Source organism: Mixophyes fleayi, chromosome 12 (assembly GCF_038048845.1).
Source record: "Mixophyes fleayi isolate aMixFle1 chromosome 12, aMixFle1.hap1, whole genome shotgun sequence".
In the NCBI taxonomy this organism is placed as follows: domain Eukaryota; kingdom Metazoa; phylum Chordata; class Amphibia; order Anura; family Limnodynastidae; genus Mixophyes; species Mixophyes fleayi.
This window is the reverse complement of record NC_134413.1, coordinates 68,664,686-68,689,535: the sequence shown is the minus strand read 5'-3', so window position 1 is coordinate 68,689,535 and position 24,850 is coordinate 68,664,686. Positions and strand designations below refer to the sequence as shown.

The 24,850-nt window shown below is 44.3% G+C and overlaps 1 protein-coding gene across 4 annotated transcripts in view; it reads left to right on the top strand.

Annotated features, from left to right (window-relative positions):
• Window positions 1-24,850, top strand: part of ADAMTSL4 (ADAMTS like 4) — a 242,828-nt gene that overhangs the window by 95,810 nt on the left and 122,168 nt on the right. The window contains exon 1 of one of the 4 annotated variants that reach the window (XM_075192169.1): window positions 22,984-23,055. The exons of the other annotated variants lie outside the window; for them this stretch is intronic. The gene's annotated coding sequence lies outside the window, so the exon portion shown is untranslated. Of the gene's footprint in view, window positions 1-22,983; window positions 23,056-24,850 lie in introns of those variants that run through there. 4 annotated transcript variants of the gene reach the window in all.

Sequence of the window (24,850 nt, the reverse complement as noted above, 5' to 3'; positions counted from 1 at the left end):
TCATTACAAAATAGTTTTTCTAGACTTTTTTAACATCTTCTACTCCCCTCTCCCCCTGCATCACACCCCTTTTTCCATATTGCCCGCTAAGTAATCGACTTCCCTTGAACTCTTTTCTTTTCTATCGTCATTCATTAACCTCCTCCTGACGTCACAAAATAAGCCCTTAAATGTTACAAACCCAGCCCCCCTCACATCCCCCATACACATCATTTTGATTCAGAACACTATAGGATAACAGCAAACCTTACACCTGTCTCCCATTACTCTCAAAAACCTTTTAATGTGTCCTATTGAGAGAAAACTCTGCACAAAATTCACTTTTTCCATGATATCCTCCTCTCAAACAACCTCAACTTTCTGCCCCCCCCCCACCCAAAAAAAACGCCCCAAAAAACCCACGAGAGAGCAGCAGCAGCAGCTCCGTATCGGCAGCGCTGTCCTATACAGCAGCCGCGGCGCTATGGCGGCCACTTAGCGCAGGGGGGGTTTCTAGAGACTCAGAACCCCCCCCCTGCGTGCGCCACTGCACACAATCAGACACATCACCTGCAGACCTTTCACACTCAGTCGTCTCCACTCCCAGGCCTAGAAGCAGACATTGAGGTGGGGGTGGACTACTTCTCTCCCCACAGTGCACATTGACAGTTCTACCAAAGGTCCTATCATCAGTTATTTATATAGCGCCACTAATTCTGCAGCGCTGTACAGAGAACTCATTCACATCAGTCCCTGCCCCATTGGAGCTTACAGTCTAAATTCCCTAACATACATAGACCATACTTAACAACTCCTGGGAGGGGGCGGGAAGAGGCCAATAGCGTAATTTTGGCCCCGCCCCCCGTGAAAACGTAATTCACGTCGCAGGGGGCGGGGCCAAAATGACGCGATTGGCCTCGTCCCGCCCCCTCCTGCCCTCCAAAATGGCGATTCTCGGTGAGATTGGGATGCGGGAGAAATGGCAGCTCGCCCGGGAGACTGACAAGAATTTCGGGAGTCTCCTGGACTTTCCGGGAGAGTTGGCAAGTATGACACAGACACAGACAGAGTGAGACTAGGGCCAATTAACCTACCAGTATGTTTTTGGAGTGTGAGAGGAAACTGGAGCACCCGGAGGAAACCCACGCAAACACGGGGAGAACTCATGACCCCAGTGCTGTGAGGCAGAAGTGCTAACCACTACGCCACTGTACTGCCCACATGCCATCACTCACATTTCCATCTTTTGAAGTACATTATATATGGATTTTCAACCCATGCTTAGTGCCATTGCTCACACAGAAACAGGGGTAACAGTGTTCTTGTCACTTGACAAAAATTGTCTGGGAATGACTGTAAAATAATGTTATTGAGGTTAATAATAATGTAAGAACAAAAAAAGAGCCAAATTATGTGATTTTATCATTTTTATCATTTTTTAAAAAAAATAAAAAATGTGAGGGCCATTTTGCCAAAATCAAAACTTGAAGTTAATACTAAGGATGAGCGGGCTCGGATTTTCTAAATACGAACAGCCCCGAACAGTGCGGATCCGAGTCCGATCCGAGCACTGTTCGGGTATTCCCGCCGATCTCAAAACTCGAAACGAGGCATTTCGTCATAATCCCGCCGTCGGATCTCGCGAGATCCGGATTCATATTATTCCCCCGCTTGCCGCCGCCATCTTCATACTGCACTCATCTCTATACCCGGACTGCATTATCGCTACATCCTGAGGATCTGCACAACTTTTAGGGATTTTTTTAAATGTTTGAATTATTTTTTATTATTTTTTAATATACTTTGGGCAAATGATCCTTCTGTAGTAAGTGTGAATGGCCTCAGTTTGTGGTAGGGATTCTTATCAGCTAAGATGAAAGGAGCAAGACTGGCCCTTGACACAGTTGGTAAGTTTTATTTTATGAACATTTGAGATGTGTATATATAATTGTATTTAGTTTTTTCACTGTATTTATCTTTAGTTTTTAAAATTGAAGTTTAAATCTTGCAATACTTCTGAGCTAGACACTTTATTTGACATGGAATTGAACAGGTGAATCGCTATTGACAGAGGACCCAAATCAGATGTATTTTAGTAAAGCCCATCTTTGGGATATCGAAGCAAAAATTGGGCAAATACCTACTATGTGTGTATGACAAGAAATGCTCCTTATAAGTTAATGACTGTGTTACCATTATTCAATTTGTGGTTATGACTTTGTCCACTTTTCTTTGCTACAAAGCGTTCTAAATTTGGAAGTTGGTGCTTTTTTTTTTTTTTTACAAAGAATGTATTAGAAATTACATATAATGTGAGATCTCTAAGGGGATGGAAGTTGTTTAATGCATTATGAACAAAACTCACAATCCAACTATCAGTATTTTTGTCCATTCATCAGGAAAATACATCCTGGAAAACAGCAGTTTATATTTGTTAAACATGCTTTATAATAGCAAAGCTTTACATTGAACTCTGATTTGGGTCTGGCAGATTTCATATTGTTACATACATTTTCTCATGTTAACTGTATATTTTGTGGTTTTTTTTCTGTGTATTTTTAAATTTACAGTTGAATTATTTTTGTTTAACTGCTGTATTATTATTGAATGGTTTGTTATTTTATAATGTTATAGCTATTTATGATTAGCCTTTATGTTCCAGTTTTACAGCCCTCTGCTACATTGGTAGTATCCATAAAGTATGTGTTCCATATTTTACTGGCCATGCCCCTGTGTGCATATTTGTACAGATTATTTGCGTTACCGAGGAGACTGCAAGCAAGACACTGATCCTGCCGTAGAAGTCCAGTGGTACTGCTATATATGTTCACTGATCCTGCCACGTGTTGGGCCACGTGTTTGTGCCGCCCACTTGTGTCGCTTAGCTTAGTCATCCAGCTACCTCGGTGCAACCTTTTGGCCTAAAAACAATATTGTGAGGTGTTCAGAATAGACTGGAAATGAGTGGAAATGAATGTTATTGAGGTTAATAATAGTGTAGGAGTGAAAAAAAACCAAAAATCTGGATTTTAGCACTTTTTATGCTTTTTTAACAAAAAATCAGAACCCAAAACCCAAAATCAGAACCAAAAACTTGAGTGGGGTGTTTTGGCAAAACACATTCGAACCCAAAACCTCAAGGTAATCAGAACCCAAAACACGAAAAGTGGCCGGTGCACACCCCTAGTTAATACAGATCCGAAACCAAAACACAGGGGTCAGTGGACATCCCTATGCACAAGTAGTGGCTTCTTATAGACTTGCACAAATTATGGGGTACATAATATAAATTTACACCCGACAGGGGGTACTTGTTAAAGATCTGCTATCACACAGGGGTACGTGTCGAAAAAAGAAGTTGACAATCTCTGCCATGGACCATGTAAATAAAATGGGGAGGGGGGGGGGGGGGAGTATTCTGGCAGTAACTTAAATGACTATCATTTTTATTTATGCTGGCAGTCATACAGAATTAAAGTGTTGAGATAACAAGGGACAGGTTGCCACCCTAAGTTTGGGTCTGCGGAGCCTTTTCCCAAAAGGGGCCTGCCTTTAGGTATGCAGAATTCATGTAGTTACAGGTATAGAGTAACAGGGAAGGAACTGTAATCATGATGTTCCCAAACACCCTGCAGGCTAGCTAGGAATGTAACGCTAATTACAGGTGAAGTGCCCTCAAGATCTATAGATGTTCCTGAAGTAGGGTCTCGAAGTGCTGTCTAAATCAAGGATGTTATAAAAGTCCAGTGCGCTTCAAAATATATAAAATGCAATTTTCAAAACTAGAAAAGGCAATATTCTGCAATACCCGGTAGACTCCTGAATTCCGGGTAGGTCTCCCGGGAGAGCTGGCATTTCTCCCGCATCTGCCGACTTCCTAGTAAAGTGGGCAGATTTGAAGCCTCCATGATGCGATTCTCCGGGAATCACATAATTTTGGCCCAAAATTACGTGATTCACGGAGCCCCGTCCCCTCACTCCAACATTTAAAGGTTGGTAACTATGATATTCTATAGAGTTCTTGAGTGGCTAGTCAACGAATAATCCATAAAATATTGTTATATATAGAAAGATGATAAAGGTTCACTATCATATGTGTTTCTAAATTAGGCTGCTGGGTACACACTACAGGTTTTTCACCAGATTATTGGGCCAATCACACGATAAACAACTGTCAGGTCCGATATCACATTAGTGTGTACGCTCCAACGATCATGTTTTATCGTTCGAAAGCACATGTATCGTTTGATTTTATAACTGGACGAAAAATCTCTATAAACGATGGAACAATGTGGTTCCAATCCTGCAGTGTGTACGCACTCAGCACCGGCAGTGACCATAGATCTCTATGCAGTGTGCAGAGTCACCATATTTTCAGCCGATGGTTATGACAGATGAAGAGCACAGATCTGACGGTAAAACGTGTATAATGTGTACACAGGAATCATCATGCTGATCGGGACTTTCAGTCGTTGGTAAAATCGTTATAGATATCACATCGGGAGACATTATCTGTAGTGTGTACCCAGCCTTAGAGGCAGATTCAATTGGCTGCAATGTTTCTAAAAAATTGAGGATGACTTTTGTTGGTTACAAAAGCCGACGCAGGATTTGACCGAGAACGCATTGTTCAGGAGGCACAAAAGCCGCCATCCTCCGATATAAGGACACGGGGCGAATTGCTAACTGCGCTGAGATTACTGAACTGTGGCCCAAAGTGATTAATGTTATTGAGGCCAGAGAGCACATTGCACCTCATCAGTAAACCACGTATGTACAAACGTACGTGTGAGCTCTATTGGGGGAGAGTGTAGGACGTTTTATAAGTGTCTTCATGGCAGCTGTCCAGTACAACTGCGTTGGCTGGTTGTCCTACAGCCGAATCTCTGCCAGACCTTCTCTTATAAGGCGAGCATGGGAATGCAGTCTTATTCTAAGCCGATAGTGTCACTCCTCTTGGCCATTAATACGTGGTGTGATCCAGTTGTCCTGGTGAACCAATTTTTAAACAAAACAAATCTGTTTAGTCCATTATTAAGCAGCTGTTGCAGTTGGCAAGCCAAAGCGTACCAGATTATTTGGCAACGCGTTCCACTTACGTGGAGCAGTGTCAACCTATTAATTTGACATACAAGTTAATCCAACACAAAATGTTTGTAAAAGTTACACATACAGTATATCGGTAAACGCTTCCAAACCTGCACAGAACTTACATTTTTCCATCTTGCTCATGTAATATATTTAAATTTAAATGTGAGCTTTTGTCCTCAGTTGTCAGTCATTTCAGGGTCTAGAAGGTGTCCTACAGAGGTTTATTGCAGGGGCAAACGCAGGATTTGTAGAGGGTGGTTTCCACACCACGCCGCCAGTGGGCGTGACCAGCGTGCATGGGGGCGTGGCTATAATTTTAGACAGTGCTTGGCTGCTCTCCAACTCTTCCTATCCCCATAATATACATGGGCAATGCTGTCTGCACTACTGTTAGGTGCACGCAGCTCTCTCTTTTCAAGCAGAGCCGTGTGAAGCGGGAGCAGGGTCCAGCCACCTCAATTATACAGTGCTCCAGGCTTGGAGGGGGGTTTCCAGGCACTAGAAACCCCCCACCCCCTCGGTTTGTCTATGTATTGGTAGGGAATCTGGTATGCTTGGCATGAATTCTGCAAAAATGTCTGAAATATCTTTCTAGCAAGTTACTGCAACTTTTGTATTTGTCATATAATGGAGGTCATGTAAAAGTGCCCAACGCCAAGCGCTTTCTTTTTACACTTGTGCATAGATGCTCCGCCCCCTGCGCCCATCAAGGCGCACACCTACTATCTGCCCTCAGGACCCCTCCGACAACTAGAAGCGCGCACTTCCGCAGAAGTGCCACAGGAAGGCGCAATATCTCTGGCAGCTCTCAGCTGGTGGAAAAAGTGAAACCGTTTTGCAGAATGGAAATAACCGTGCGCAGAAAGTAACACCCCTAGAAACTGCATCTCTTTCATTTCAACAATCTCTCTGCAAATTGAAAACTAATCTTTCCACTATTGCGCAAAACTAGGCCCACAGTCGCACCTTTTTACAGTGGAAAAAAGACCCCAAACAAACCATTACATCACTGGGGGCAGGGCCAAAATTACGCGAATCGCGAAACCTGTGAAGTGTGGAGATGCGGGAGAATCGCCAGAAATGCTGGGTGATTAGGTAAACATATAGGGCCTGATTCATTAAGGCACGTAGTTGCCGATTTTGAACGGACGTATCAGATGCAAAGTCACTCTGCGAATGCCCAGATCCGGGAGATAGGTCTGTGATCGCAGCCCTGTCCGCTCCGACTCCGTACGCAAAAGACACTTACTACAACCTACAGGGCAGGGAAGGTGCTTTTTGGCATAATCAGTGTACAGTAAGGACATGTCAAACTCGAGCGCACACAGCCACGTCCGAATCCAGCTTTGGTCATCTGAAAGTTACTTGTTTTTCTGACGTATATCTTGCTCCAGCTACAGGGCTAGTCTAAGTCCTGATCAGTAGTGATGACCGTCTCGTATGCATGCTATAACATGTGTTTGTAATCATGTGCAACTGGATACATTTATTTTATGCTAAGTAGATATTAATAACATCCTAATAAATGTATTTCATATGGGAAAACAAAACAATTTTTTTTTAAATAACTGTTTCATCATTAATGCCTATATTTTTTTTATAGGTGACATTAATTCAATTTTGTCTTTCCTGTGCTTACTTTGTGGTAGATTTATCAAACCGTCCTGGAGATGTTGCCCATAGCAACCAATCATATTTTAGCTCTCATTTATCTAGTAGATTGTAGAAAATGATAGCTGGAATCTGATTGGTTGCTATGGGCAACATCTCCACTTTTTCAGAACGTTTGGTAAATCTTGAGTCTTACACATGTACATTGGTTCTCTTTCAGGACAGCATGAATCTGTGCCCTGTCTTTCTCCAGTAACACCTCATAATTTCTCTCCAATGCTTTTCACTGTCTCGTACTACTCAGTTAGCCCCCCTGCTCTTACAATAAATATATCTCCAATTATAACTCCAGATTTGTACCTGAACCTGCTGGCACATGTTGATTACGCACTGTTACTGTGTCTGTAATTATTCCTGTACCGTGTAATCATAGTTTGGCATATCTTCCATGATGGCACATTATTATAAACAGGATGTTCATGTACTGATTGCTACTTGTTCTTATATAATACTGTATATTATAGCATGCAAGGGTTTTTTTATTCAGTCTTTGTTTATATCATTTAAATGTGGCTAGACTTATAAATCTTCCCCATTTGGAACAAACAAATACAATATAACACTACAGTACACATCACTTAGAATTAAAATGCATAGCATATATTTTCCAACAGTCTCTACCCCCCCCACAGTATTAGATCATACTTGCCAACTCTCCCGGAATGTCCGGGAGACTCCCGGGAGAGTGTGGCAATACAGAGCCATAACTTAGAATTCTAGTGCCCTGGGCGAGAAAGACAAATGCCGCCCCCCTAGACCTGAACTTTAACCAAATTAACCTAAAATATTCCTAAATTGCGTCCCCCTTCAGCGTTGCGCCCTGGGCGGTCGCCCCTGTCGCACAGCCCTAGTTACGGCCCTGTGGCAATATCTTGGATATGTCCACTTCACTAGGAAGTGCCCACTTCCTAGTGAAGTGGGCAGAATTAGCTCTCAAACGCCGCGATTCCCGGTGAATCGCGGCATTTGGCCCCGCCCCCGCGTCTGTGTCATTACGTCACTAGGGGCAGGTCCAAAATGGCACGCATTTTGGAGCCCCGCCCCCATCACGTCCACCTCTCCCAGAAACCAACTTTGTCAAGTTGGTAAGTATGTATTAGATTCTTAAACAACTTAGCATTACTAAATAAACGACACTGACACCGTAATAAGGTTTGGAAGAAAGAGCAACTTTTCTTTTTAAACAGAAATTAGAGTAATAAGCGGCGGAGAGAGCAGGGCAGTCAGCGAATTTCTTGCAGTACCAATAAAGGTGGAAACCCTGGATGTACCTTACCTATTGGCTGGTGCTAACCTGTCATGAGCAGGGGCAAACGGAGGATTTGCAGAGGGGGGTTTCCACACCACGCCGCCAGTGGGCGTGACCAGCATGCATGGGGGCGTGATTATAATTTTAGACAGTGCTTGGCTGCTCTCCAACTCTTCCTATCCCCATAATATACATGGGCAATGCTGCGTGCACTACTGTTAGCTCTCCCTTTTGAGCAGAGCCGTGTGAAGCGGGGGCAGGGTCCAGCCACCTTAATTATACAGTGCCCCAGGCATGGAGGCACTAGGAATCCCCCTCTCGGTTTACCTATGATGAGGATGACTACGCCCCCTCTGGACTCGACTGTGGCGCTTCCTAAGCCATAACGGCCAAGGGGTCTTCCACACAGGCTGACCAAGAGTCTGATGACTTCGAGAGGGGTAGTGACCCTTGACCTAACTCCAAAACCGCACCACCTGCTAATAAACTGCAGACTGCGATGCTCTCCCATCCCAAAACGCTGTATTATGCTTACCCCTAGAGTCTTGTCACCTTACATTGCCGGGAGGATGGGAGGCAACTGGATCCAGGAATCGGAGGACCCCCTGCTGGAGAAGCAGGGTTATATAGCTGCTGCCCCCAATCACACCTCCCCTGTTCCTCATTGGCTGATGTGGTTGAAGACCTGCACTATAGGGTGAGTACTTCTGTCAATCATTTGCGTGCTTTTAACTACGTTCGTCCTATGCAGCCTCACTTTAACGACTCAATATTAAATATTGCTTTTCTAGAATAATTATCTATCAAATATATCCAAAGCTTATAGTCATTAATAAAAGCTCTTTATAAATACATCTCGTTTTTAGCCGTTAAACAGAGGAGAGGCAGATACTCCCAGAAATCACTGATCTCTATGGACAGATACCAGTACAGTGCATATTAGCGATTTAACAAAGCAGACGGTGAAATAGGCAAAGGAAAATTTGATGGGCTCTAATTTCCTCGAGCTCAGGTCTCTCTCTCCCTTGCTTTAGGTACTGCCTGAGAATCTGAGACACTCCTACATTTCTGCCCCTCCTCTCTCTCATATATGTTCCTTTCCTAACTTCCTCTCCCACTGTACCCATAAGTCCTGCTTGCCTCCCTAATTATCCTATCCCTGGGTATAGAGCTAGCACTGCCCCTTTCATGTGACTTGCTGTGGTTATTCTGTTTTGGTGAATTTATATAAGTTTCTCTCTTTTAACCACTGATTTCCGCCGTCTCTTCCCTCCAGCAGTCTCTTCCTTTCTCTCCCGCATTAACTGTAGACCGACAGCACAGCAGTGGCTCTCTCTGTCCCCGGGCTTAAAGTGCTAGCTCTTTGGAAACAGGGACGTCTGCAGTCACTTCCTGTAGAACGTTTCATATTGTGCATTGGTGTGCCGCGGATTTCTGGGAAGGGCTTAGCTGTGCCGAAGGTGAGACTTTGTTGCGGAGAATTGCTCTACACCAGTGGTTCCCAAACTTTTGCAGTTCGCGGCACCCTTAGAGTCTCCAAATTTTTTCAAGGCACCCCTCCAAAATAATTATTGAGCATTCCTGTTTTAGAAGTAGTTGGGTCAAAAAAATGTAATAAATATTTAGGTCAGGACAGAAATACTTATTTAGTTGTATGCAAAAATGCCCCCTCTGCATCCAGACACTCTGCCCTCAGGTACTCTGCCCCCTCTGCATCCAGACACTCTGCCCCCTCTGCCCCCAGACACACTGCCCCCTCTGCATCCAGACACACTGCCCCCAGACACACTGCCCCCTCTGCATCCAGACACACTGCCCCCTCTGCATCCAGACACATTGCCTACTCTGTCACGCTGTCCCCCCTCCTCTGCCCTCTCTCATGATGTCCCCCTCCTCTGCCATCTCTCACGATGTCCACCCTCCTCTGCCCTCTCTCACGATGTCCCCACCCTCCTCTGCCCTCTCTCACGATGTCCCCCCCCTCCTCTGCCCTCTCTCACGATGTCCCCCCCCTCCTCTGCCCTCTCACACGATGTCCCCCCCCCCCCTCCTCTGCCCTCTCACACGATGTCCCCCCCCCTCCTCTACCCTCTCACACGATGTCCCCCCCTCCTCTGCCCTCTCACACGATGTCCCCCCCTCCTCTGCCCTCTCACACGATGTCCCCCCCTCCTCTGCACTCTGTTACACTACTGCCCCCCTCAGGCGGTGTCCCCCTCCACTGCCCCCCTCAGGCGGTGTCCCCCTCCACTGCCCCCCTCAGGCGGTGTCCCCCTCCACTGCCCCCCTCAGGCGGTGTCCCCCTCCACTGCCCCCCTCAGGCGGTGTCCCCCTCCACTGCCCCCCTCAGGCGGTGTCCCCCTCCACTGCCCCGCTGTCACCCTCCTTTGCCCCTCTGTCTGCCCCACTGTCTGCCCCACTGTCACCCTCCTTTGCCCCTCTGTCTGCCCCACTGTTACCCTCCTTTGCCCCTCTGTCTGCCCCACTGTTACCCTCCTTTGCCCCTCTGTCTGCCCGCTGTCACGCTCCCTCTCACTCCTCTGCCGCGAGCCAGCTATAGGAGAAAACAAAGAGCACATAAACTTACCAATCCGCGCAGCGCCGGGACCCAACAGACTCCTCTCTCCCGCAGCAGCTTGTTACGGACGTCGATATTCAGTGACAGCTGTGGGAGAGAGGAGTCTGCTGGGTCCCGGCGCTGCGCGGATTGGTAAGTTTATGTGCTCTTTGTTTTCTCCTATAGCTGGCTCGCGGCACCCCAGTGACAGCGCCACGGCGCACACTTTGGGAACCGCCGCTCTACACTGATAAATCGGGACCCTTCTAATTGCCCAATATTGGCCCCATGTGTTGCCTCACCCTGCCCAGAAATCCAGTCTGCAGATGGCTGTTATTGGTCTGTACGGCCATCTGCTGAGTGCAGAACAGTCTTCCAAATTAGAAACCGATCTTCTCACTTTGTGCTCATTAAACAGCAGGATCGTGTGTCCCCAGTATAACCCTGTAGCACCATTATAGGAATCATTACTGACTTTACGACACCTTCAATAAACTTAATGGCCCTTTCCAAATTGCTGACATGAGGCTATAGAGTATATTTACTAAACTGCGGGTTTGCGAAAAGATGGAGGTGTTGCCTATAGCAACCAATCAGTTTCTAGCTGTCATTTTGTAGAGTGTACTAAATAAATGACAGCTAGAATCTGATTGGTTGCTATAGGCAACATCTTCACTTTTTTCAAACCAGCGGTTTAGTAAATATACCCCTATGTCTTTGTAGACTTCTTAGCCCCATTCTAAAACACAGAAAAAATCCACACACAACTGCTTATACACCCCTACATTACACTGTACACCACCAGTCTAATATCTATACTATCCGATCTCCAGGCAAAATATCAGATTACATACTAGGATCTTTATATTATACTCGACACCTATACTTTAAATTTTGCAACACAGTAGCCTGAGGTAACACGGTTGATGTATATACCACACGTCACCCTTCTCTGATAAAGTAAGGCGCTGTGTTTGTAGTGCTTTTAGTGGTGAGTGTCAGATACACTTTGCTAGAGAGTGAATCTAGAAAATCTATTGGAAGGGGGTTTAAATTTTTTCCATTTAGCCCCCTAAAATAAAAGTCTACAAAGCAGGGTTTTCATTTAAACAGGTCCCTAGCGATTGCAATCACATGTTGGCAGCTACAAATCATGTAATCAACAAGGTCGCTCCCACTTGTAGCTTCAATATTTCATAGGGAAATGTATAACAGTATAACTGAGAACATGACTGTCGGGTGTGAACAATGATTTTTTTTCCTGAACAATTTACCCACAACTGTTGTATACATAGGGTAAAAGTATACAACATTGAATCGACATCTTTATGAAATTAGCCTGGTCAGACAAGAGGAAGCAAATCTGGCACATACTGTACAGTTTTGCTGTTTTCCCAGACTCCTTTGTGGCACATGCCTTCCTGAGGTCAGGTCACATGCTCCGCGGCTTTGCCTTCCTCTGGTTGGGCTTAACAGTGTGTGGTAGTTTTGGGGAGAAAAGCGGCAGGTTATTAGTAAGAGATGGGAGCAGGACTGCATTATTTTAATCATACTTGCCAACTTTTCCTCGTTGGCTTCAGGGAGATCCCGGGGGGTTGGGCGTGCGGGGGCGGGGCTTGACGAATCGCATCATTTTGGCTAAGATGACGCAATATTTGCATCATTAAGCAACTTATCTATTGCGGGGGGAGAACCGGGAGGTTGCCCTGCTCTCCCTTGAGCGTGGGAGGTCTCCAAGAAATGTGGGAGTCTCCCGGACATTCCGGGAGAGTAGGCTACTATGCATTAAAGAAAAGCAGCTAATGAATCTCTAGAGACTGAAGTGTCTTTTACATTTCTGTCTCCATTACTAAAGTCATGTTGTCTTACCTGTCAGTCTTTGATTAAATCTTGCTCTCCATGAAAATGGCCACCTCCATAGGCATCAATACATGGACATAGGACACAATTTCTGAACTGTGTCATCATGCCACAGATGGCGAAGCCAACCACGTCTTGTACTGGCTCAGCATCAGGGAGAATGCCAGACTCTTCAGGGAGTGAGGGAGATCACCCCTATTTCAGAGAGTCTCCCTGACATTCAGGGAGCGTTGACAAGTATGATTTTAATCTGTCTGACAGCAATGCTCAACGCCATCTCTGATGTAGAGGCTGTATTGATAGAGTTACTGCAATCTTCTGTATGTGTAAAACTAAAAATTCACTGGTTAACCTAAACAGCCTTATTTTTCCCAATAGTTTTGTTGCTGGAAAGCTAAAGTGTGGAGAAAAGTGTTTTTATTGGAAGGGTTTGGAGTCATAACCGACTCTCGGCTACATTCCTGGATCTTGTGCTCAGACTATCAAAATGTGCATATATTACATGGAGGCAAAAGGTGATAGACTGATACGGTTGCCAAGTGTCCTAAATTTCCATGGACAATATATTGTATAGATTTGTCTCTGGAATGTTGTGTAGTGAATAAAGTCACATGAAATAGTTCTCTGCTCCGAAGAGCTTGCAATCTAACACGCGGGGTATTTTATCCAGAAAACTGTTGTTGTGAACAGAACATTATCTTTTTGCAGGACTAGGATTTCCTTAGCCAAGCAGGATCCAGGTGAGCGGTGTTGACATAACATGAACAGGATAAGGGTCCCGGCCGCTCTGTACAGACCCTGCAGGTTCAGACGTGTCGCCCTTTGACATGTCTCCTGTGATCGCATAGCACAACTGTGGCCAGTGTTGCTTTTCTGTCCGCCTCTTGCTAGCTTTTCTGTTTATCTTACGTCTTAACGTGTAAACGTCAGCTTTATCCTGGTGAACTGATGTCAATTAGTTCTTTGTTTCAACATTACAACCAAATGCCTAACTATATCCATATAAATATAGACAACTTCAATGGAACCCAGAATGCAGAAGGCGTGGGATCCAGAAGAAAACACATGTCCCTCTAGATTTCCTCTCCATGGATAAATGACAGCAGAGGTGAGCAGCAAGTGGGATGAGACAGCAAGTGGGTCCCAGAATCTTTTTTTCGCATCCCTCGATTATCAGATATCAATCATACTTGGCAACTTTATATTACACCCATCTGGGACATCCCGGAGATGAGTTGAAGTACAAGTGTGAAGGGGGTCGCGGTTAAACCCATCATTTTAGTCACAGCCCTGTGGCGCAATGCCGCAAATGCGAATTTCAGCACGAGGCGAAAATGACGTAATTTGAAGTGATTCGCTGTGAATAGCGTTATTGAGGACCCAGTCCTGCCGAATTCTCTATGGAGTGGGTAGGACGTGGTCTTCTCACCAAGGAGGAAGGGTGAGTGGACAAGTATATATGTCATTCACTTAGTATATGGCATACATTAGAATAGCGGCATACTAACACTTGGGGTCCTAGAACAATGGTGCACTGCCAGTTCGGGTCCTAGAACACTGGTGCACTGACACTAGGGGTCCTAGAACAATGACGCACTTACAGTTGGGGTCCCAGAACAGCGGCGCACTGACACTTGGGGTCCCAGAACAGCGGCGCACTGACACTTGGGGTCCCAGAACAGCGGCGCACTGACACTTGGGGTCCCAGAACAGCGGCGCACTGACACTTGGGGTCCCAGAACAGCGGCGCACTGACACTTGGGGTCCCAGAACAGCGGCGCACTGACACTTGGGGTCCCAGAACAGCGGCGCACTGACACTTGGGGTCCCAGAACAGCGGCGCACTGACACTTGGGGTCCCAGAACAGTGGCGCACTGACACTTGGGGTCCCAGAACAGTGGCGCACTGACACTTGGGGTCCCAGAACAGCGGCGCACTGACACTTGGGGTCCCAGAACAGCGGCGCACTGACACTTGGGGTCCCAGAACAGCGGCGCACTGACACTTGGGGTCCCAGAACAGCGGCACACTGACACTTGGGGTCCCAGAACAGCGGCGCACTGACACTTGGGGTCCCAGAACAGTGGCGCACTGACACTTGGGGTCCCAGAACAGTGGCACACTGACACTTGGGATGAACCACGATGGCACACTGACCCTTTGACATCTAATAACAATGGCACAGTGATACTTGGGGCACAACAGCAGCAGAAGCTGCTAATCGGGATCCCAGCAGAAAAAAATCTTGGGCACGACTGGATTCATAAATTGCTGGCCGTATGCTGGCACATGCCTTTGAAAGACCTCCACACATGCTTTTTTTTTTTAAATGCCTTTACTTAGAAACTGTTTTAAAAAAACGGCAGTCACAGTGTAGTATTTGGGTGGGGTACGTGATAGTGAAGCCGGAATTTCCGACACGTTACACCGATACGACTGTCCTCAAATTAGACATCTTGTAATACTGACATGGAATAATTCCGGCAAACACACAGAGCGACAGTGACTTTTTTATGTCACTTGTAAGGGGGACAGTTCAATTCACGCTATTAAGGGAGCAATACAAGAGCCGGCTGCTGTATAATGTAGAAGCCTTACGAAAAAATATTATACAAAAGAAAATAGTCTAATGAAGGCTGTAGAACGTGGCTTCAAGATGTCTAAATTTTATGACAGTCGGAAATTCGGTCAGTTGTGATTGGTGTATCTAGTGTCGGAATTTTCGGCTTCGTTTTAATGACTACCATCGGTAGTATTTCCATTATCTTTCCGTATGTATTGTTAAGCGCTGCAGAGTATCAAGGATGTAGAAATGATAGACATCAGTATCAATGATCGATCAATCACAGATACTTTTTACACAGTGGTTCAAAATAAGTGTGATCCTTGTTGTTTGGTTTAGTTCTCCTTTTAAGCTTATATAACCTCGTTCAGTTTTGTTGTTGCTGTGCGTTTATCGTGGTTTAGCACTAGTACGTTTCCTCTGAGTTTTTCTCTTCGATGACAGATTATTTCATTTCATATTGTTGCAATGTTTCCCCGCCCTAACTTGCGAACAGAAGATTCCTTCCAAATTCCAAATCCACACAGTGCTTAACAAGCCTCTGCCAGGTGGTGTTCATGATAATTCTTTCTAATAAAACTCAGATACTGTATATCACTGCCAGGTCATACTCTAACTTAACCTCTTCCTTCGCAAATTAAAATCTTGTGGTCCAAGACACTGGGAGGTCACCCTTCACTTCCTGCAGTGACCCATTAACCACTCTCAAGGGTATATTTACTAAACTGCGGGTTTGAAAAAGTGGAGATGTTGCCTATAGCAACCAATCAGATTCTAGCTGTCATTTTGTAGAATGTGCTAAATAAATGATAACTAGAATCTGATTGGTTGCTATAGGCAACATCTCCTCTTTTTCAAACACGCAGTTTAGTACATATACCCTTGTATCAAATATGGAAGTTTTATGTAGCTGCTGCAGCCCCAGACCAGTCTCACAAAACAGGCCCATCAAATTCTGCAATTACACTTTATTGTGGTTGACTTTTGAAGCAACTTGATCACCCATCGATGGTATACAATATGCACTTATTATTAGAGATGCTCACTGACTCCAGTGAACTGGTATTGGTTTTAGTTTTGGATCTGGATTAGCTTCGTGTTTTGGTTTTGGCAAAACCGCCCTCGTGTGTTTTGGATTTTTAAGAAAAAATCCTAAAATCACATAATTTTGCACTTTTTTTTTTTTTTTTTTTGTTGTACCTACATTATTATTAACCTCAATAACACTAATTTCAAGTCATTTGCAGTCAGTTTTGACCACCTCACAGGTCACAATATTATTTTCATACACTTTGGGACAAATACTGCAGCGACCTGGCTGGATGGTAAGCGACAGAGCAATGACACAAACACACGGCAGTTCCTAGCACATCTAGGACACATTGGCACACAGCAGTGGCAGAAAAGAAAAATGGTGCAAGAGGGAATTATCCTTATGTTGGATCTTAAAAAGGGAATCCAAAAATCCCGAGATCCGACGACGTCACAATAACGTTATGCCTTGTTTTTTAAATCAGAAAAAGCGCGAAGGTACCGCTCGGCTCGGTACTCGGATCTGCTAAGTTCGGGTATATTCGGCTCTCTGGAAACCGAGCCTGAGCAACTCTACTTATTATTGGGTGTTTGTATTCTCTGTGCTTTATAAATAGTTTATTTAAGGTTTGTTATTTAAAATATAACAGAGATTGCAGTCATTTTCAGTGAATTTATCTGGATGGGTTGTAGTGCACGAAGACCTACATAGACTGTATCGCACACACGATGTTCCTAGATGAACCTGCCCAGTGTCCCTGGAAAGTTCTATCTAAATATTGGCAACTATTTCCTCACTAATTGTTCTCATTGGGTGTGTCTGCTGGCAGTATGTGATTGTGAAACAGGCAGAAGTAGTTGCAAAGTGGATGGGGTCAGCTGCCCTCCAGCCGCCCCTCGCAACATTCCGACCGTCATGTAAACCTATGTTCTATGTTAAGGCTTATGTTTGTGGTTAGGAATTGAGGCTGGGGGCTGTGTTTGATTATCTTTTCAGTACAACCTTAACCCCTTAACAGAAAAATTGTGAACACGAAAAATGGCAGATATTATTTCATATAATCTTCCAACGCGACCCATATCACCAACTTTTGAAGTTGGGGAAACAGGACAATGTGAGCGCGAGATGGGGGCGTGGCAGCCTCCCACTGGAGGCGTGTTTAGCATTTACGAGCGCTCACCAGCCACCTCAAAAAGTGCCTTTCAAGCCGTGCACACATGACACCAGGGGTGAGCAAGACATACCTTCCTACGTTCCTACCATAGGAACATACTTGCCAACTCTCCCTGAATGTCAGGGAGGATCCCTGAAATAGGGGTGATCTCCCTCACTCCCTGAAGAGTCTGGCATTCTCCCTGATGCTGAGCCAGTACAAGACGTGGTTGGCTTCGCCATCTGTGGCATGATGACACAGTTCAGAAATGGAGGTGACCATTTTCATGGAGACCAAGATTTAATCAGACGTGACGGGTACAACAACATGACATTAGTAATGGAGACAGAAATGTAAAAGACACTTCAGTCTCTAGAGATTCATTAGGTGCTTTTCTTTAACACATAGTTGCCTACTCTCCCGGAATGTCAGGGAGACTCTCGCATGTCTGGGAGACCTCCCGGGAGACCAGGGCAACCTCCCCTCCCGGTTCTTGCCACCGCGATATTTACGTGTCATCTTAGCCCGTCCCCTGCTGTAATTGGGCAAAATTGTGACAATCATTTATTAGGCGGGGCCAAAAGATGCGATTTGTGAAGCCCCGCCCCCATAAGCCCACCTCCCCGGGATCTCTCTGAAGCCAACAAGGAAGAGTTTTCAAGTATGCATAGGACAGAGCCCTTAAGTGGGGTCCATCCCGCCTAAATCAGTTGCCAGATATGATTGAGCCAATTATCCGCTAGGATTTTTTTTACACTAATTTACCTATCGAATAGCTTCCCCAAAGCCTACTAAAGAAAATCACGTTAGTTCATGTACTGCCGCCATCCTCCTATCTCTTTCTTTCTATTTTTTAAACATTTATAACATTATTATTATTATTATTATTATTATTATTTATTATATTTAGTATCACTTTTCTGCTCCAGCGATATTTTAATAGTAAATTCCAGCTATAACTGATTTTTTTTTTATCTATACGATAATATGATACTCTGCTACGAACTAACATTTGCATGAGAGGTGTTTGGGCTTAAAAAATAAATATTGTAATATTTTAATCATTATACAATCTACCAATAATGTAAATACCATTTATTTAGACTATTGACATTTCTCACATTAGTTTTATTTTTCCCCCACCTAATATTTGCTGCCTCAGGTTCTCACTATAGACAGACGTCTTTAATCTTTTACATCCACCTACAGTGCATAAAACTTGCGCCTCTTGCCAATTCATGTTTTAGTGACCTGGACTTGTATTAATGTGAATACATCCTGTCAGTTTATTAAGAGCTAATAGGCTGCAGACTTTTTCCCGATTCGCCAAAAGGGGTGGTGGGTCTTAATGGAAAGTGCGTAGAGTTTTGACAAAATATGCCCATTTGTGAGAGGGGTTTGGGCGGAACAGGGGCGGGATTATTTTTGGGTGTTCTAAAGGTTGGAAGCTATGGTTCACCCCCCGAATAATGGCTGTTTCAAAGTGCCTCCGTAATGTCACTGTCCTCTATGGAATCGATAGTCTGCTCTCTCATGAATGTTGGGGCAGCACGGTGGCTCAGTGGTTAGCACTTCTGCCTCACAGCACTGGGGTCATGAGTTCGATTCCCGACCATGGCCTTATCTGTGTGGCGTTTCTATGTTCTCCCCGTGTTTATGTGGGTTTCCTCCGGGTGCTCCGGTTTCCTCCCACACTCCAAAAACATACTGGTAGGGTAATTGGCTGTTATCAAATTGACCCTAGTCTGTCTGTGTGTGTGTGTGTGTATTAGGGAATTTAGACTGTAAGCCCCAATGGGGCAGGGACTGATGTGAGTGAGTTCTCTGTACAGCCCTGCGGAATTAGTGGCGCTACATAAGTAAATGGTAATAATAATAATATTGGTTTAGCCCACAAAATGGCTTCTTCCACTGTGCATAGGCCATACTTGTGGGAGGTGGGGCATAGTGACGCCATTGAATCACCTAGACTCCGCCCCCTGCTATGTAATGCTGAGATTCACGGCATTGCATAACTTTTGTACGGGGCCCGATTACGAGATTCACAACCTACTTCTCTCTTCTCCCGTGATCTTGGAGTGTGTCTGCTCTTCCGGTAGGACCCCCCCCCCCCCCCCCCAAATTCGAGAGCCTCCAAGAATTTCCTGGAGAACAGACAAGTATGGTGCAATCAATGGCAGCATTTCGAGAGAACTCCGTTCCAGCAAATATGTTTTTCTTTTCTGCTCTTGCTTATTTGCAAATACCAGTATTCAATGTGATTGAGTAGTATAGGGGGATGCAGCAAAATGCTGAATATTGAAGCTAATAATTTCATATGGACATATCCTGGACAGAACCCCTCCCTGACGGATCTACCAGATTATAGTGTATATAGTTCATTGTGTATAGCAGGACATGTAGCACAAGTTGAATGACACGGGATCAAACACATGCTCACTACACTAAGTACTTTTCAGAGAGCATTTGTGCTAGTCAAGTTCTAAATAGAGGCCTCATTGTAGAGGAATGAGTCTAAATTGGCCTCCCAGTCATGGATTTAGACTCAATATTTGCAGCCTATTAGTAAACACTCAGCACTTGGGGCACTGACCAGGCTAACAAAGACATTTTTTCATTAAAATGTCCCAATTTCTTTCCTCTTGCAGTATTTGCTTTAACTACGCACAGTTTACACAGCTTGTGTGGAGTTATTTGGTAGGAAATTGATATATTGTCCCCAGTCCAAGGTACACCCTCTCTGTCCAAGGCTGCTAGAGAGACCTTTACTCCTCTTGGGCACCGTTCCTAAATCAATTAGAGAATCCCTTGGCGCCCAATTATAAAAATGTCTTCAGTATGAGGTAAAAGCTGCGTCCAGGACAAATATTGATGCTCTTTTGGTCCGGAGGCTTTGAAGATGTCTTAAGATTTGAACCGTCAAGTGTACCTGTTGCTTACAGAAAGGTCAGTCAGCCATTTTGTGAGCTGACCTTTGTGAGTGGTGTCACTAGTATCTCATACTTGCTAACGTTTGCTTGTTGGCTTCAGGGAGATCCCGGGGGAGGTGGGAGTGAGGGGGCGGGGCTTGACAAAGCGCATCATTTTGGGCCCAACCCCTAAACGATTGTCACAATTTTGGCCAATTGCCACAGGGGGCTAAGATGACGCAATATTTGCATCATTAAGCCCCGCCCCCGCTACTTATCCATTGCGAGGGCAGGGCTTAATGACGGGAGCCCTCCCAGAAATGCGTGAGTCTCACGGGCATCCCGGGAGAGAAGGCAACTATGCATTAAAGAAAAGCAGCTAATGAATCTCTAGAAACTGCAGTGTCTTTTACATTTCTGTCTCCATTACTGAAGTCATGTTGTCTTACCTGTCAGTTTTTGATTAAATCTTGGTCTCCATGAAAATGGCCACCTCAATAGGTATCAATACATGGACATAGGACACAATTTCTGAACTGTGTCATCATGCCACAGATGGCGAAGCCAACCACGTCTTGTACTGGCTCAGCATCAGGGAGAATGCCAGACTCTTCAGGGAGTAAGGGAGATCACCCCTATTTCAGGGAGAGTTGGCAAGTATGGTATAGCCTACGTTGTCCAGTGTACATAGTCCACATCATCTAAAATATTGAACCAAGACTGTCCAGAATACAGAGCCCAAGATGTCCATTATGTACAAGTGCACAGTCAGTTCTTGAAGTTGATGTGTTGGAAGCAGGAAAACTGGGCAAGCAGAAGAATCTGAGTGACTCTTACAAGGGCCAATTTGTGATGGCTAGACGACTGGGTCAGAGCATATCCAAAACGGCAGGTCTTGTGGAGTGTTCCCAGTCTGCAGTGGTTAGTACCTACCAAAAGTGGTCCAAGGAAGGACAACCGGTGAACCGGCCACAGGATCATGGGTGCCCAAGGATCATTGAAGGCTAGTTCGTGTGGACAAATCCCAGAGAAGAGCTACTGTGGCACAAATTGCAGAAAAGGATGCCAGAACATGCAGTGCATCACAACTGGATGCACAGCTGCAGACACGTAAGAGTTCCGATGCTGAACCGTCATCATCATCATCACCATTTTATTTATATAGCGCCACCAATTCCGCAGCGCTGTACAGAGAACTCACTCACATCAGTCCCTGCCCCATTGGAGCTTACAGTCTAAATTCCCTAATATAGACACACACACACACACACACAGACACACAGACTAGGGTCAATTTTGTTAGCAGCCACCTACCTACCAGTATGGTTTTTGGAGTGTGGGAGGAAACAGGAGCACCCGGAGGAAAACCACGCAAACATGGGGAGAACATAAAAACTCCACACAGATAAGGCCACGGTCGGGAATTGAACTCATGACCCCAGTGCTGTGAGGCAGATGTGCTAACCACTGAGCCACCGTGCTGTCCACCCCTGAAAGTGCCTGCAGTAGGCAATTGAGTGCCAGGACTGGATCATGGTCCAATGGAAGATGGTAGCCTGATCTAATGAATCATGTTTTGTTTCACTTCATGTGGACGGCCGGGTGCATGTGTGTCGAATACCTTTGGAAAAGATGGCACCAGGATGCACTATGGAAAGAAGGCACGCCGAAGTGTGATGCTCTGGGCAATGTTCTGCTGAGAAACCTTGGGTCCTGGCATTTGTGTGACTGTTACTTTGACACCTACAACCTACCTTGTTTCAGACCAAGTACACCCCTTCTTGGCACCAGTACTCCCTGATGGCAGTGGCCCCTTCAGCAGGATAATGTGCCCTGCCACACTCCAAAGCATGTTCTGGAATGGTTTAAGGAACATGAAAAAGAGATCAAGGTGTTGGCTTGGCCGCTCACTTCGATCGACGATCTGTGGGATATCCTGGGAAAAACAAGTCCGAGCCATGGAGGCCCCACCTCGCAACTTTCAGAACTTAAAGTATCTGCTGCTAACGTCTTGGTGCCGGATACCACAGGACACCTTCAGAGGTCTTGTGGAGTCCATGCCTCGATGGGTCAGAGCTGTTTTGGTGGCACGATGGAGACTTACACAATATTAGGCAGTTGGCTTTATTGTTGTGGCTGATCAGTGTACATCAGTACTTAGTACCTGGGTACTTTTCCTAATTGATTGCCTTGAGGGAGCCCTCTGTGTAACTTGCTCCACTTACCAAATGATCATAGGATATATATGTCACACTGAGAGACCTCGTTGGTTGAAAGGTCTGCACATTAATGTGCTTAAAATAGTTCATGAAGAGCATATGACTCTTCAAAAGCGACGTTTAATTCTACTATTAGCGTGCACTGTTTGAAAGTGATTGGGGTGCAATTCGGGATTAATATCAGAAGAGATTAGTTTGCTGAAAGAGTAGTATGAACTTTGAATAGGCTTCCAGCAGAGGAGGTAATGGAATCCTTGGAATAAACAGCTTTTTACTGAGAATAAAGGAGAAATGGGCAGGGTAAATGATACACATGCTCTTTGCCTGCCATCAGAATTATGTGCTATAAAAAAAGAATGTCTTAAAAGTAGAGGTGTTGCCCATAGCAACAAGTCAGTTTCTACCTCTCATTTATGTCATACATTCTAGAAAATGATAGCAAAAATCTGCTATGGGCAACCAGAATACCCCCTAGGCAGGAAATTTCTGTTTATATTCCAGTAGGACACCATAAATATATCATCAAAATAATTTTACACTCATCGCTTGTGTCATCACAGCCAAAACAGGTCTGATATGTTATGTAAATCTACAATCTGGAGATGTCTTTAGAACACAGGTGTGTTTAGTAACCTAGAGCATTTGTGTTTGTCAGAAACAGAAATGTGAACTTCCCCTTTCTTACACGGGCGGAGGGTATATAACACACAGTTACTAAATAGTATCCACTTCCAGGAATACGGGATCTTCAGAAACCTCGTCAGCTGGAGGTAAGATGTTACTAACTCATTATAGATTCTATGTGGTCCAATGAATGGAGATACGGCATCCAGAGAGCTCTATATCTTCTTGTGTTGAGAATTCATTGACAATTCTTGTTCCAGCATTTCTTATGAGAGTTGTCGATTGAATGTCAGTTCAACTTTTAATGTTCCATCACTCCTACCACAATTCTAGAACTATCCATCACTGACCGACATTTGGGGCTAGATTTACTAAGCTGCGGGTTTGAAAAAGTGGGGATGTTGCCTATAGCAACCAATCAGATTTTAGCTATCTTTTTGTAGAAGGTACTAAATAAATGATAGCTAGAATCTGATTGGTTGCTATAGGCAACATCCCCACTTTTTCAAACCCGCAGCTTAGTAAATCTAGCCCTTGGTCTCTCCTTAGGGTTTGTAAATGGAGTTCATCACAACGGAAAGGCTACTTTTGTACATTTGTGAAATGTAAATTAATTAAGCATTTGGTTGCCCTTAATGACCCCTTATTTCTACCTTCCTGACTGATTGGTCTGTGTTCATAGAGATGTATAGCAACGCAGTCTACTTTTCGGGTGTTTTTAATACTACTAGTATACTTATATTAATAGTGACTTGGGACCTGATTTCATTAGAACCTTAGCTCGAGAAACTTCTTATTTCAGTCTCGTAGACAAAACCATGTTACAATGCAAGGGGTGCAAATTAGTATACTGTTTTGCACATAAGTTAAATACTGACTGTTTTTTCATGTAGCACACAAATATCAACTTTAAATTTCAGTGTACAAATAAGCTATCAAGTATTTGTGTGTTACATGAAAAAACTGTCAGTATTTAACTTATGTGCAAAACAGAATACTAATTTGCACCCCTTGCATTGTAACATGGTTTTATCCAGGAGACTGAAATAAGAAGTTTCTTAAGTTAAGATCCTTAATGAATCAGGCCCTTGAAGATCTTTTTTTTTTTTTTATGTCATTAAACGCCATTGAAAATATTTTTATTTTTATTTTGGGTGGAGTTGTGCTTTTATGGAGCTGTGTTGTACAGAGGCCTGCCTTGAAGATGTGTAGCCCAAAGGTCATGCACCGTAGAGGTGATAATGCCCCCATGGGCTTCTCAAAGTCCCTACCCAAAGTATACCATAGTATGACAGCCATGTCTTGTGTGAGACATCTCAACTGTCAAGTGGTGACAATGTGCATGCTATAACATGTGTTTGCAATCACGTGCATCTGTAAGAATGTATTTTATGTACAGTAGATATTAACAACATCCTAATAAATGTATTTCATGAGAAACAAACATAAAAAAACAACGTTGATCATGAATGCCTTTATTTTTAACTGGTGGCACTATATATATTTCTGTGCATTTTTTGCAAATTTATAATCCACATAGGGACCTATTTTTTAATCCCTGTTTTCATTCAAATTCCCCAAAAACGGCAGACACAAATCAAAGTATCGTGCAAATATATCAACAGTGCATCGAAGCAGATATCGTAGGTATCTGCTGCTTTGCATTTTTTTGGGAGGAAATACAGAGTAGCCCCCATAGATGTCTATGGGGGCTGCTATATACCGCAATTTATCGCATATTACTGTCACTAAATCCTAAACCCTGTACTTATGACGTTCTGCTCCTTGAGGTTAAGAGGAGCTGACACTACGATTTCAATTATAGCAAAAGTTGCTCTTTATGTAAACTTTTTTTTTTTTTTCAAACCATTTTTTCTTTGTGACGTTACCACTCAAATAATATAGAATCCATCTTTCATAAAATAAAGTATTCATAGGTCA